Source organism: Pterocles gutturalis, unplaced genomic scaffold (assembly GCF_000699245.1).
Source record: "Pterocles gutturalis isolate BGI_N339 unplaced genomic scaffold, ASM69924v1 scaffold31660, whole genome shotgun sequence".
Classification (NCBI taxonomy): Eukaryota; Metazoa; Chordata; class Aves; order Pterocliformes; family Pteroclidae; genus Pterocles; species Pterocles gutturalis.
In genome coordinates, this window is record NW_010141844.1 from 42290 (window position 1) to 54929 (window position 12640).

Sequence of the window (12640 nt, forward strand, 5' to 3'; positions counted from 1 at the left end):
AGAACTGGCAGCTGGACTGTTCGCTGAACTCTGGTGGCAACGGTGCCTTTTCCCCAGCAGTTGCCATTTGTGCAAATTCACTGAATCAGCTGCAGAGCTGTAACTGGGCACGATCTGTTTTTCTCTTTATTGCTAGTGATGATGCCAGAAAGCCTGCAGCTTGAATTCCCAGCCCAGAGTGGGTTTGCAGGACCTGTGCTCTGAAAAAGCCTTTCTTTTGTTTGCTGTCCAACACAGAGGCTCTGAGCTGGGTGTCGGGAGAGACAAAGAACCTAACAGCACAGAATGCATCTTGCTTGACATACCAAGGCACATTTTCCTCTCCTTCAGCACCTTGTCTATTTTGATCCCTTAATTAACCTGAGACATTCCATTTTCTAGGTATCTGCTAGTAGACCAGGCAGCTACTTATGTGTCTTCTTTCCTAAAACCAGAAAAGCAGGAATCAAACCACAGCACGAGGAATGAAAGAGAAAGAGGTAATTGCTGCTGAACGTCACTCTTACCCAGAGATAAAAACCAGCCTCCTGGATCTCCTTGCCACCTCAATGTACGCGGGGGCTATAGGCGTAAGTCTACACTCCATCTCCTCATATAAGTGCATAAAATTCATTACTGTGTTTTTTTATCAGGGCGATCAAGTACATCCTCTTTTCTCATTAAAGCTAACTTTATTCTTAAACTCCTGAAGAGAGACAGGGGGGATGAAGAAATGTAGTTTTGCTTTTCTAAAAGTGCCTTGGAAAGAAAATTACTGGAGTATTGTAATTATTCCCAAAGCAGGAATATAAAACCCGCAAAACTGGAAACTAATTTTCACTGCAACTGTTTAATTTAGAAAGTAACTTTCGTTCTGAGTTGGTGGTTCATTTTGAAAAGACAGACTTCTTTTTTTTTTTTTTTTCCACAAAATGCCTCTGTGATTTTTAAGTTTCCTCCTGAAAATGTCTCCGATTTTTTTTTCCATGACATACCTTGCTATTTAAGGTTTTCTTCCTGACTTGGAAGATGAGGTAATTTCAGATCATTAACATTTTTCACAAAGAGGATGCAGTTCCCTGCAGGACTCTGGCTTAGCCTTTTGGCAGGCTCGGGAAGCCAGCACTCCCTTATTCACGTCATGTTTGGTAGTTTGGCTTTGGGGCAGAGGGGGTTTTGTCATGGCTTTGAAGGCTAGAAAACAAACCCTTAATTCCCCGTGTGAAAACCTGAAGGAACTGTGCTAGAAGATGGCAGCCCACTGTAAAAGTGCATTGAGAAGGGCAGGTATTTGCAGCCCGCTTTCAACTGTGTGTAGTTCCATTGCCGTAAGCATGGAGCAAAATGCTTGCCCCCCCTATTCTATTTATAGAAAACAAAGATAATATCATTAGAGCAGCAGAGAGGCTGGACTTAGTCAATTGCGTTAGCATATTGGTAGAGTTTAGGTTCCTCTCCTGGAAGATTGTCCGTAACAAAACAATCTGCTTAATTACTCCTAGGTCCAGCAGCCTTGAATGAGAAAAAACAGATTTTGCAAAGTAAAACCAGTTCTGCTGTTGCCTTTCCTGCACATTGTCCTTAAACAAAGCCGTGACATCTCTGCATAACCTTGTAGTGGATGAACGTCAAGTCTCTAAGCCAGGTCTGAATTTAGCTGGTGTTTTTTTATCTCCAGAGGTGTTTCATTAGCTCAATTACAAGTGACATGTTCCACTATGCGCTGCTGACTGAACAAACTCAGCCAACCTAAATCCCTCTCCAACTGGAATCCAATTAACCTCTTACTCCCCCTTCCTTTAATCCCCCATGCCCCATGGCTTGTTCACAGCCACACCTTTTAAAGAAGACCAAAGTAAACTACCTGAGATAACCACGTACTTAACAACTAGAGGTGTTTGTACTTGATTTTTTGATTCTGTTGGGCTTGGGTGTATGCTATTATTGTGCAAAAAATAAGAGCTGGTGTCCAGTGAGAGTCTTCTGTTTGGGCAAGGGTCTGTCCCAGCGTTTGCCATATGGGCACTTTCCGTGCCTCACTGTCTCCATCTGTGAAAGACGGGCGTGATCACCCTCAGTAACGTGTAGAAATGTTGAAAGCATTGGATGCGGACCTCTGTGTAACTGCAGGGACCACCCAGGGACGTAACTGTTGTTGCGAACATGCTTGCTGACGATTCGGTTTGCTTATATGAACTTCAGATCCTGGTTAAGCGTTGTTTTGAAGGTAGTTAAGGTGTTACACCGGCTTCCTGCTCGGGGCTGAGTTTTGCCCTAGATCCATTAATGTTTTGGCAGCAGCGCTTCCTTGCTGGTGTTGTCAAGACAGTTAGATGCTGAAGTCATCAGGAAGGCATATAACCCTAAATGGATGGGTTGGATCAGCGACCTACTTTAACATGCAAGTCTTGCACAAGTCTGACCTTCTCCACACGATCCACCCTGAGATCTCGGCAGCACAGGCCGTGTCCAAGCATCCTCTGCGCTGTCATGTGTTGAAGTCTTCCTAGCAAGGCAGCGAGTCCATCAGCTGGGGCCAGGAGCTGTCATTTGGAAACCCCGAGGGCTTGATTTGGCTACAGCCTTGCTTTGCAAATCCACACAAACATCTCATTTTCTTTCTTTTTTTTTTTTTTTTTCCATTGTATCCACAGTCCGTGTCTTGAAGATCTTGCACGCCCTGTGAGTTAGGGGTAGGATTATTATTGGAATTTTGTCTGCTTGTGTGCCTAAATAAGCTCTCAATCTGGGCTGAGATTTAGGCTACAGCAGTTGTTAGTTTTTGTGTTGTTAGCAGACAGTTATTTTTTTAAAATAGTTCTGTTTTTGTTCTACAAGCATTTTCCTCTGAACGTGACTACAAGAAATAAACAGTTAAACTCATCGAGAGAGTGGCGTAAGTGTGCTGTTGAGGACAAGCGAGCCCTGGGGACTGATCAGAACAGGTTACAGCAGAGGCATGGCGTTACACCCCATAAACTGAGGAATACAGCAGAAAACATCCAGAAAAACTCAGTATCTTCCAGTTAGGATGCTCCATGCATTTTGTGGGTCTTGGATCGGCATGATCCAACTCTGTGTTCTGGCCAAGCCTGGTTTTGGAAGTGTTGCTACAAACGGCACTGTAAAATTTGGTATCTTGGTAGGGTTTCACTTTTTATTCCTGTGAGTTTGAATAGGCTGGGAGTTGGGATGAGTGCGGATGGGATGCACTGGTGGGGCAGCACGGGCAGATCATCCAGACTGCTGCGTGCCGGTATGGATATCCGTGCGTGCACTTGTGCAGCTCGCCGAGTGATAAACCAGGATGAATGCCCTGTAACGTGGGAAGGCAGCGATCAGGCTGTGCTTAACTGCAAAGTCAATGCAGAGAAAACTAGTCTGGCCAGGTTTTCCTCAGACAATTATCTATTTATTCTCTTCATATAACATCTCTAAATCCTTTTTTGGCTTTTCTGCTTTAATTTTTCTTTCCTCTCCTAAGCTGCACATCCATCCTTCCTATCTTTTGCCGTCTAAGGCCCCTTCTTGCCAGTGGTCCCAGCAGCCATCAGACACAGCGCACATCTCCCCGCTCCCCTCGTCATCGAAAACAGCAGCCTTCCTCCTCCCTCCGCCGCACCCCCGGGCAGCTCAGGACTGAGCTGATCTAAGCCTGCCTCCAGGTACTTTCCTCATCTCCTGAGCCAGGCTGAGACATTTGCAGGTGTCTGTTGCACAGATGAACGACATCCCTCGGTGCTTAGGGCCGTTGGAAATCTGCACAGTGTTTCTGTGGCTTTAGCCTCTCTTCATTTAATGTTCTCTTTTCTTGGAGATGTTTTCTTTCTGCCTATCCCCCTTAAGAGGTCAAGAGCTCCCACAGGGAGGTTAGCCGGTAGTTTTCCGTGCATCCAGACTGCTCTGCACACGAGTGAATTTGTTCTGTGATAATACAGCCGAGAAGGCAAAACCGCAAGTAAATCAGACTGGGGATTTTTCCCACTTTTAATAACAGTTTACTATTCTGTAAGTGCATGTAAAGCACATGCCCTATTCCCCCAGCCAAGGAGCTTGACAGCTTGTCAGCAAGAACTACCATAGGTCTAGAGTGACTGATTTATACAAGTAAAACCACACGTGCCAAGACCTGGCAGCAGCTTGCTCCCACTTTTTTTTTGTTGTAACGACTTGGCAACCCTCTCTTTTCTCCTTCATCCAAACTTTTGCCTTTTATAGTCTTTGAATAACGCCTTTTTCTTTTTTTTTTTTTTTTTTTTTAATGTATGTAGCAGTTTCCCCTCCCTTCTCTTTCAGCCGTTTGCTCTCCTTATCTGAATTGGCCGTGGGACAGGAGATCTTGGCTTCACAACAAGCAGTTCTTGAGTGAGTACACACAATCACAAACCTGACTGCACACGGACTCGGGCTTTAGTGCACGGGGGTGGGCGCATCAGGGCTTCGTAACGCTTCCTTACCTGTGCTCTGATATTCCCATGCTTGTGTGTCGGACATGCTTGTGCTAAAACTTTCCTTCCTTCGCAGAAGCAGGTGCAGCCACATGAGTTCACGCTGGTGCGATCAAGCGTTTATTAACGATGATTCTCATGTTCTCAGTGTAAAACACTCATTTAGGGAATTACACAAATTTGGGTGCATATCCAAGTGGGAATCCTTACACGCACGCATACACAAATGTATATAAACCACCCTGGGTAAGCGTATGGCCTCCAACATAGATTCAAGCTTTATTATAGAGGAAGGTTTATTGGTTTGCTCTGTCTCACTCCAGCCTGTACTGAGGTATCGGCTCATACGTGGCTGCGCAGCCACGCGATTTCTCAGACACACGCATTCTTAGGCACAGACAGTCTCTCACACATAAGCTTATAGATTTATGATTTGTTGTGAGAGTGGAAAACAGCTGCTGCGGGCTAATCAAATACAGCAGAAGATTTAATGCAAAATATTGAAAAACACTGTCTGGTAGGAGGGTGAAATTCTTAAAAACATGCTGGTCTCGTGGCGCTAGGCCAGTGCAAAAAGATTTGCACCTGGCCACGATAAACGTCAGCAGTGGGTCTGGAGGAGGCTGCTTCACCCTTAGAGGGCTTGCAGATGTACAGGCGAAAATTCCCGGTGGGTTTGGCCATGCAAATAGTCCACGTAAGTCTGAGGCTGTGGCTTTCCACGGGCACGCAAGCAGAGCTGCTTAGCCTGGACTGGTAGGAAAGATGCGTAGTCCAGCTCAAGCACAAGCTTTGTTGGCGGAGCAGGTTGAAGTCCTCGCTCCTGGCTCACTTCTGCCCGCCTCTGGACAAATGCAAAGCCTATTTCTCTGGGGCTGTCGGTTCAGCACCTTTCACCGGTAGCGCTCAGGCTGCAAAGGCTTGGAAATAATTAACTGCAAAGGAAAGAATTTCATCTCAGGTTTCTGGTGACTGACGACACAGGCAATTTAAGATGCCACAAGAAGCTCAGGCTGGGATTATTCCTCTGTAACTCCCAGCACTGCTGCTTGCCAGCTTAGTGGCTGTGTTGGAAGCAATTGAACTAGATTAATACCTTGTGGATTCAAACTATAAACTTGCACGGGTTTGGAGTTCTGGGGCTGGGCTTAGCTGAGCACAGACTAGAGCTGCAGCACTTGCAATGTTCTCATCTCCCTTTCCTGTTGCCGGGAGGTGGGATTTCTCAACGCAGTTTTCCCCTTTCTTACCTGGCAGGTAGATCCATCTCCAAAGGTGAGACCACAAAGGGCTGGGCTGTGAAAATAGCACAGGATCAATCTTCAAAGTGTCCTTTGAATGAAACCTTGGCTTGGCAGCCTCAGCAGGTCTGTGCTGCCCCTCACTCTCTGGAAAATGGAGCGTGTGGCTCTTGCTTCCTTGGGTGCGAGGCAGAGAAAATGTGATACCTGACAAGGTGCTCAGATGTTGTGAATAAAGGACAAGTGTATTTTGGTCTTGTCTGCTCTTGGTCTGCAGCAGGAGATGAGACGTTCCTGCTCCGGTAGTGGTTTCAGCTGCAACTTTTGTTGCCATCTCTGTTGTTGCTGGTGGTGGGTTTAGTCCCTGTTATTTACCTACAAATGTGTCTTTCTGCTTGGAGACTCCACAGGCAGAACCAGCAAGTCACTTCTGTGCACCCTTCTGTGAGCTGAGAAATGAGATTTTTCTGAAGAGCAGGTCCTAGGCTGGCTGGTTTGGCACATGCCTCTCTGCACAATCTTCAGCCAACAGCTTACACCCGGTTATTCCTGGATCTATCCCACCCACATGTGCTGCGAATGCCTCCGTATCCTGGCGGTGTTTTTTGGGCTCATCAGGTGAACGGTGCTGTTCAATCTGTTCTTTGCACATCAACATATCGGTGAACCAAAACCGGGCTGATGGGCACCGCTCTGCCCAGGAGCCCATCTTCCCTTTCTTCGTGGGTAGACAGCCCTGGGTGGCATAAAGTACACACTGAGACGCGCCATTTGGGGATATGAGAAGCATCTGTTCCTTCCAGATGTTCAGTCATCTTATTGTTTGTTAGATTTGAGGACAGGAACCCCCGTCAGTTATGTGAGGCACTCACTGTTCTTAGATGTCCGGGAGAGTGTGTGGGGCTGGGGGGGAGAATTGGCTTCGTGTGATGCCAGCAAGGAATAGAGGCAGAGGTTTCGTGCTTTTTTAGAAAACACTTGAAAGGCCTTTGAGCTCTGGCTGATCTCCATTGTTCGTGTGCTTTCCGGCAGCAGAACGAGAGAAGAAGAATGGAAAGAGGCAAGAGAGGAGAGCTGAGAATTCGAACTGGAAGCCTTTCCCGTGCTCAGGCGAGCTTGGCAGAATCCGTCGTGGCAAATGGAGCTGGATGCAACAGAATCCAGGCTTAAGCTTGGCTCAGATCTGAGACCCAGCAGAGCCTCCTTCGATGCGCAGGAGCTTTGTGAGTAGATGGATGCATTTCAGCCAGCCTCGCTGAGCCAGACACAAGTGCAGCTGTTGAGTTCAGCGGTGGAACAGGGCAGAGGGTAGCGTTGCCCAAATTTGAGGCCTTTTTGTCCACATCCGATTTATGTCTTTGATTTTTCTACAAACTTACTTATAATACAGCACTGTTAGAACTACACATGCATTGCAAACTTTGATCTGTTAATATGCAAAATGCATATCACTGCATTCGCAGCAATGTGCTGCAAAAGGACATGCACAAAGCTGCCAGTAAATGTTTGGCAGGTCTGTGTAATGTACCTGAAATGCACTGAGTTCCACATTAATGCCGTCCTCTCCCAGCACATGGCATTTTAACGTAGTACGGGCCATTTGCAGAGTGCCGGTTTGGTCTGTCCGCACCGTTATATCCTAGCTGACGAGTGAGTAGTTTGAGATACGTTCCCATCTAAATTTAATTTCTGATGGAGACATTTCCAAGTGCAATAATACCTGAAACTGACATGACTGGGTGAACAGATGTAGTGTTGCTCTTTATTTTTCTGTATGGCTTCAACCAGGTACAGACTAGAGCAAGGCTGGAGTAGAAACCTGACATCAGCTACAGCAGTGCCAGACAGAGCTGCCCCTTCACTTTATCCCTCCCACTTCTATCCACGGAGGGAAACCACTGTGCAGCCCCCAGACTTTCCCGCTCAATACTTGTTCCTTTTCCTCTGCACCAGCAGAAAAGCTTTGTTAAAAAAAAAAAAAAAAAAAAAAGAGTAGTTTTCAATTCAAGATTTTAAATGTTTTGTTCCTGACGGTGAGTCAATGATTTTTCCAGTCCCTCCCCCACAATAAACAAGTGCAGTCTGAGTGTGGTCCAGAGGAAAATGTGAGTTACACATGTCCTGGCCACACGCTTCTCCGGTACCAATGATAACCATATGGTGGCTTTCAGACCCCAGCTCTCCAACAAGGAGGAGTGTTAGCAAGAATCAGTGCAAGCTCCTGCAAAGTAGATACATAACCTAGCCTTGCCTGTAGCTGCTTGCACGTGCCCAGCAAACCCCTTCACAGTACGGTTGTAGCGCCTTGTTTTGTGATTCAGCTGAAGCTGAGGGCGGTTGGGCTAATGAGCTTCACTGCAAAACTCCTGGAGTACAGGAACCCTCGTGTAACAAACTCTCATCCCTGAACCCACAGCTCCGATTGCACTTCCCTCGCTGGAACAGCTCATCAATTGCTTGGCAAATTTGAGGACTGTCATAGAAGCAACCCTGTCCCAAAACCCGTGCAGGAGCCACCGCACGCAGCACGCCCCCAGAGCGTGTCATACCACTAAGCCCTGCTTACCCTGCGTGCAGAGCTCTCAGCCCCCCCTAAGTTAGCATCATCATCACCATTTTCTGCAGAGTAATAGGAAAACCGAAGCCCAGATACCCCAGAAGATGTTACTCGCATCGTGACCTAAATACCTTGGAAAATTGGGTCCTGGAAGAAGGCTGGTGCCTTAGTTTTCGTTTCTGCAAGCTTTCGCTGGCCTTTGCTCACACGGTGTGCGAGATTTCCCCGTGCACGGTTTCCTGCTCCTCCTTGAAAACAGCTCGTCCCTGTAGGCACTGGATATCTCACTGTCCTTATCTTGAGCTACTAGGGGAGCAATCAGGAGGAGGTTCATTGATTATTTTTAGCGTAAAATCTCAGCTAGGTAACCTTTATTAAAGCTGAGCTAAATACACAGCAAACACAAGCTTTACTCAGGCAGCAGTTCACAGGAACTTGGCAGAGGGCTGCCTGTGTTTCAGAATCCTTGTCCTTTTTCTAGATGAAAGCCCTGCAGAAGGATTTGTTTTTCAGACAGAAGGCAAGCCAAGTTGGTGATTTCATCCCAAGGCAGGCTGTGTCAAGCTGGTCCTATTCAAACACGCAGGAAATCAACCTTGGAGCTCGTTCAGAAACGAGGATGGAGAGTGGGGGGAGAGAGGGGGGCCCTGAGGAGGACAAGATCTCGGGTTCTGAAACTGAGCTCAAAACAAGCAGGGAAGATACCTGCCGTCAGTGTGGTGCTGTAGGGACCCGTCCTTCACCCTTTGAAGGGTTAACTGGCAAGGTTTCAAGGAGCATTTCTTCATTTCCAGCTCTTCCAAGAAGCTATCCCATCACGGAGGGCCACGCGCAGCATTGCTCTGATAAGAGGTCAGGTGGCTACCGCAGGCGAAAGCAGAATTTTCCCCTCGTTTCAGTGCATTTTTTTCAGTTTAAAGCAACCATTGTCTAATTAAAGCAGTTGCTTTCTGAGCGTACATGTGGATTACTTGCTCTGAACACGGGAACGGGGAGAGGGGAAGGGGGACTGTAAAAAAGACTCTTGGGAAGCTGTTCTTTGCAAGTTGTTCTAATGATCTCCACTTAAACACTTGTAGAGCAGCTACAGAACACCAGTGGCAGAGGGGAGGCAACGGACGGCTGAATTCAGATCATTTCTTCCTGGGTCTGCTGCAAAATCTCTGAGACCTTTGGACAGTCCCTTCGCAGGCAGCAAGGGAAGCACCGCGGAGAAAAAACTTGGCGTCATTTTATCTGCTGCATTTCTGCAGCTGCAAACTGGCCTGATGATCGGCAAAGACATCACTCCAAGAACCTCCATGGCTGTGCAGCATTTCCAGTACAGCTAATCACATGGGAAATTAGCGACGGAAACCTGCTTGGGATGTCTGTGTGAGTGTGTGTAATTCTTCATCCCTACATAACATCTGCAGGGGCTTCTGAGCGAGGCAGGCAGGGTTTGCTGTCACTGATAGAAAAACCTCAGACCTGCCCCTTTGCACTTAACTCAGTCTAAAGAAGAACTTAAAGGACTCCAGTCCTTCCTTTCTAGCAATTGCTTTCATGGATCCAGATTGTAGTGGTTTGTTTTTTTTAAAATGAAGCACTTTCTGATGTGAATAATACCAACAAAGTGTTTGCAGCTTGGCCTGGAGGATGGGGAAAATGCCGACACCAAAAGCCAATTTCTCAATGTTGATGCTCATTAGGTACTTTTTAACATTAGTGGCTGGTGCTGGAATCTGCCCACGCAGGCTGGAGGCTGAGGAAATATTATTTGAACACATCTGCTCCGAGAGATACTGTCAGACTTGGGGAGCATCTTGTGGTAATTAGGGGAATTCATTTCCTTATTTAGTCCAGCTGAGTCTTTTCCTGATCGTTTCTTTTGTTTGTTTGTTTGGGGGATCCTTTAAAAATTTATTTTCTGCATTTTTTTCCCCCCCAACAACTAAAGGGCTCTAGGGCAATATTAAGACCCTGTGTTCACATAACACCTTCTTCCCTGTTGCAAATCACCTGGCAAAGCTGGGTCAGAAGTAAAGAAAGAGAAATTTGCAGCCATGATCTCAAAATACAACACTGAGTGGCAGACCATAATTGCCTAATTGCCTGGGACCCCTTTCCTGTCCCAGCCATATCTTCTCCCTCTCCCTCCTCATTTCGCAACCTCCACGTGCACATCTGCTGTCCAGATAGAAAGTCCCTACAGGACCCCCGTGCCAGGGTTAAAGCAGACCAAGCTGACTGCTTTTGCCTCTTTTTTTCCAAAATGCTGCCCTGATGGCTGTTGTTGGAGTGGAAGAAGAGGACAGCTTTGAGCCCATATCCTTTTTTTTTCTGAGAAAGAGGGCCTTTAAGATGGTTTAATTAAAAGCTCATTCTGCAGAGCTCATTTGATGTCAGTTTTGAAATTCTGTGCATTTTGTTTCCATTCGTATTCTTTTGTGCGTTTAAATCAGCACATTGCCAAATAAGGTTTTTGTGTGCTCACAGCAGATCCCTGTACTCACTCCTTGAACCTTAATGCTTTTTGTAGCGCTGAGCAGTGACAGGGTTATGTTAACCTCTCTGCTTCACTAGGCACATTTGTTCCCTCAAAATCAACACAGCAGCTGCAGACGCTGACATCTGAAACAGTCCTGGCGCTCTTTATGGCACGGAGTTTCTCTCGGGGCTATGGGGATTGCACGCAGTGCTGTGCAAGGAACACACGCCAGAAAAGCAGGTGCTCAGAGATGATGAAGCTAGTAAAATATAGGCTCTCGGGCTGTTTTCTTGTTGGCCAGCCTTCCCATCTGAATTAGATGACCGCTGTCCTCTGAGACAGAGCTGCGTGGGAAAGCAGGAGCTCGCCAGCAGCCAAGGAGCTGCCCTGCATCATCCTGGGAGCGTGTCCTGGTCCAGGGCCACCCAAAGGTCCCCACGGAGCAGACATCTAACCCTGCCATTGAAGGTTTAGCACAAAAAAATGGTGTGACTTGCACAGAGCCAGGAGCCAAACATGAGAAGCGTGACTCCCAGTTTGGCTGGCAAACTGGTCCCCTGGGAGTGACCCCAAGGGGCAGTTTTATTGGGCAGGGAGGAAGGTCGTTAAATGGAGTGGACACTGGTCTGTGTGTGTCTGCGGTGGGGACAAGGTGGGTTCCTTTTAGGCCAGGATTGGTTTGGGGCCAGGTGTAGCTTGTCCCAAATCTGCAGTTAGGCTAAATATGAGCAGCTGGCTGGGCTTAAATGCTGCTCGGAGGAGGAGGGCGGCTAGCTGGCCTTGGCTTTGGCTTGCTGACGTTCTGCAGCCCTTCCTGGAGAACTGGGAGTTTGAAGAAAAAGGAGAGGAGCTCTAACTGGGAATATTGTTTTGCAGGAGAGGAATGCTGGAGCCCCAGGCTGGAATTTTTCTCTGTCAGATCCAGCAGACCAAGCTGTGCTGCTTTCAGGATCCTGTGGTTGGCAACATGCAGGAAAACCAAGGTGAAAGGTAAGTAGTACAGCATAATGCTGGAGTACAAATGCTGTTTGGATTGGGGTGGGGGGGATAAAGCTGTGTAATGACTGTGTTTTTATGTAAAGCCACGTAATGACTGTATTTCTCTTTAATCACATTCTGGGGAGTGGAGAGCTAGAGAATGGTGCTGGGAGAGGAGACAAGGGTGGATGTGTTTTAGCTTTTGAGAAAAACCCTCACTTTGGGAAAGCAAAGGTTGTCTAGAAAAAGCCTGTATTGAGGTCAGGATTTTAAAAACTCGCAGAAGTAATGCAGGGTTTCCCCCTGCTCCTTGGTTTCCATTTCCAGCTTGACCAGCTCTAAGAGCCCTTCCTCAGGTGGCCAGGGATGCAGAAGCTCTTTCCTCTCTCTGAAACAGGGGACAGATAACACCAATGAATGGATGTCTTGAAGAATTTAAGGATTTACTGGAGCAGCTCTCTGTTCTGTATCTGGATGAACATGCTGAGAGGACAGCATGATTAAAAGGTGAAGGCAGTGAAAGGTAAGGAGGAAAATTTACTTGTCGGAGCTGTTTAAGGTGCCTGGGAGGTGGGCTGGGGTGGGTGAGGCTGCTGTTGCTTTATTCATGTTAGTGCTGAGATCTGAATAGTTTTAATTTTATTCCCAATTTGACGCGCTGTGCACAGATCATAAAAATCAGTGATGGGATTGCCCAGTGGAGATGAAAGCTGCTTACCTGATGTGTACGGTGAATAACAACGAGAACCACGCTGCACCTTTTGGAATGGTTTCTGCTCTTCTGGATGGATGGAGCTCTGCCACGAAATGGTGGGTGTCCTTAAGCTGTGTCTGTTTCTTAGCACCCATGTTGTTAGGTTTTCCTAAGACTTTCCTATTTGTTTTTTTCAGCTTTTGGAAGCCAGATGCTCAGAGGTGACTGCCCAGCATCTGTCCACATTAATTGTGAGACTGGGAAGACTGACCC